Source organism: Carica papaya, chromosome 3 (assembly GCF_054855325.1).
Source record: "Carica papaya isolate Zhongbai chromosome 3, ASM5485532v1, whole genome shotgun sequence".
Lineage (NCBI taxonomy): Eukaryota > Viridiplantae > Streptophyta > Magnoliopsida > Brassicales > Caricaceae > Carica > Carica papaya.
The window spans coordinates 21,195,345-21,198,225 of record NC_142311.1 but is presented as its reverse complement, the minus strand read 5'-3'; the positions used below and the strand labels follow the sequence as shown (position 1 = coordinate 21,198,225).

The window sequence follows — 2,881 nt, the reverse complement described above, 5'->3', positions numbered from 1 at the left end:
ATTTCTTTACTATGTCATTCACACTTCTATTTATGTCAAGCATTATACCTAAGGTATTTTTTATTCGAATGTTGAACATTGTAACTTAAGAAAAAATTGTCGCAAATACATTGAATTTGAGAATAAAAAAAAAAAATAACAATAAGAATAACTATAAATTGAGGAAAATATACCGAAAATTTTAACTTATATAAGTAAATCTCAACCTTCATGTGGGCATTGCATTCCTAAGAATTTATTTATCTTTATTTAATAAAACTTACAAAAGTAACACTAACAATCACTTCTTAATTGTGGGTCTAAAAAACTTTCATAGTAACATCGAGTCAACATTTGTTTTTCAAGTATTCACCAAAAAAATTTGCAACTATTTCAGTAAATTAATTAGAATTTTAGATGTTATTGATTAACTTTTATGATTACCTTAAAAAATGTGATAAAATACAGATATAATGAGTTAACGTACTGTGACTACTTCAAAACATATGAGATATCAATATTATAATGACATCTAAATATCAACTCAGACTATATGTATATGATAATTTAATCATGATAGTCATAAAAATGTACTACACTTCATATTACCAATAAGATACATCCTAAACTTTCCATATTGAACTTTACAATCATAATCATTTGTTCTTCTTGTTCATAAATTCTAGTACCTACCCCTTACAGTTGGGCATCTAAGACAAAGCTGCTACAGAAAGAATGTTGATGTGCAATTCCATAAATATATCTGAAACTTCAGAAAACTGCTCATCTTAATTATCTTGTTTACTTTTCAGGAAGCGTATAATCTTTTCTTTTGGTTCTCTTGGTTGTTTCATGCCTCTTATCTTGCTTCTCTTTAGGTTCTTTATCATTGGTTAGTTCATTTAATTATTCTTCGCACCTCAATTTAATAGCCTTTTACCTATTTGTGGGAATTGTTTTTAGTATTGCTCAAGAAGGACATTTCTATACGTTCTAATCTAATGTTGGCAAGTTGACTAATCTGTACTTGCAAATTTCTTACCGAGGTCTCTTTTCTTCTCATCAAGGCCTCTTGCCCTCCCATCTAGGCATTGTGTTCTGCGAGTCTAGTTTCTATATATGGGGTTCAAAACTCCAGGTTTGACTTCTTTTCTTGAGCCGGAAAACCAGGAGGTGGTTACTTTGTACTACCATGACTGCATGAAAAGTTTAGGTGATTTCCATATCGAGGACTGTAAGTGTTGCTATAGAGTATTTTTCCTATGAAGATTAGCAACATGCTAGCTTGCTCAAAGAAGAAATTAAAAGAAACGAGTTACTCGTTTGGTGGCGCCTATGGTAATGATGGTTGCGTCCATGAAAGTCAAATTTGACTAGAGTGGAGAATTCCAGTCTATCCATTTGTAGAGATAGATCGGTTGCCCATTTCCCGAGTTGCAGATTTCCAGTTTTGGCAAAGAATCCTCACTCTTAGTCCTGAAACACAACCCAAGTACTATCAGGTGCTACCTTCACTCTCTTCTCTCTCATTTCCTTTCTCTTTTTCTGTGCTTCTTCGTGCCTCCCCAGGTGCTACCTTCACAAACTTTGTAATATTAAAGACAATAAAATTTTAAAGAAGATAATATTTTCTACATGCGTAATCATCTTAGAAGGCTTTCTTGATAAGAACATAGATCAACGAAAAGCAAGGCAAAGAAGATTGAAGCAAGATTCCACAAAGATTTCTTACCCTTTCTCCCACTCAACTGCAAATGTTTTTGTCCTTTTTTCTTCTGCTTTGACAATAACCAAATACTAGCTTTACACATTCTTGGTCTTATCACAAGCAACCCAACAAAGACTTTTCTCCCTCTCCCTCTTATCTCCTAGCCTGTCATGAGGGAGACTCTATCTTCTTTTTTGGATTCGCATGAGGGCTATGGGGACAGGAGGGGGAGAGAAAGAAAGTCCTACAAAGAAGAGCCCAAAGGTTGGAACTTTAGCAAGACTCTCTTTCTCTTTCCCTTTGTCTCCTAGGCTCTCATGGGAGGAGATCAAAAGAAAAAAACTACAGGGATGAGTTTTAACTTAAGGGACTTCAAGGTACAATAGAGAGGATAGATAGTAATATTTTGCATGAGTGGCCATGGGATAGAGGAGGAGGGAGAGGAAGTCCTACAAAAGAGCCCAAAAGATGAACCTTTAGCGAGACTCGCTCTTTCTCTCCTTCTCTATCTCCTAGTCTCTCATGGGAGGAGATCAAAAGAAGAAATTGCAGGGATGAGTTTTAAAATTAAGGGGTTTCTAGGCATATATAGAGAGGATAGTCGGTAAATAGGGGGTTAATTTCCAAAACGCCCTTAAAATATAAAAATTAATTATTTAATAAAACTTTTTCAAAAATAAATAATTGTAAAAAAATTAAGATTATAGGAATATAAGAATAAACATTGCCCAGGTATTACGAAGTGCTACCTTCGCTCTCTTCTCCTTCGTGTCTCCCCCCGCTTGTATAACAACACATAATCCCCAGCATTTCCAGGTTCAATCTCAAAAGAAGCTGGCACTAGCAATCTCTGCAAGCTCAACCTCTCCATAATTCCAAATTAAGGCCGCTGCATCTGATCAAATATATTGGGTTTATCTTAATAGCAAACAAGCTAACACCCAGGTAAGTTCTAAAACTTATAATCAAGATTCATCTGGTTAGCATCATTCGTTTTTGGATCCATCTCTATTTTGGCCTAACCCTTAAATATCTACTAAAGCTAAGGAATCAGTAAAATCTCTACATAGCCGTATCACTCAAGTTTTTCTTTTTCTTCTTCTTTTGCAATAAACATTACAACAGCTGACGTAATTTCACTGTACTACCTACCAGCTTTTTGATATGGCTATGGAGAGATTTTACTGATTCTTA

General features: G+C 34.7%; 1 long non-coding RNA gene across 1 annotated transcript; it reads right to left on the bottom strand.

Moving 5' to 3' along the window:
• Positions 1 to 533: 533 nt before the first annotated feature.
• On the bottom strand, positions 534 to 2,425 carry LOC148266830 (uncharacterized). The gene is made up of 2 exons (XR_015817929.1): positions 1,712 to 2,425; positions 534 to 1,555 (listed from the first exon to the last, which is right to left on the bottom strand). It is a non-coding gene; the product is annotated as an uncharacterized LOC148266830 (long non-coding RNA).
• Positions 2,426 to 2,881: the final 456 nt, after the last annotated feature.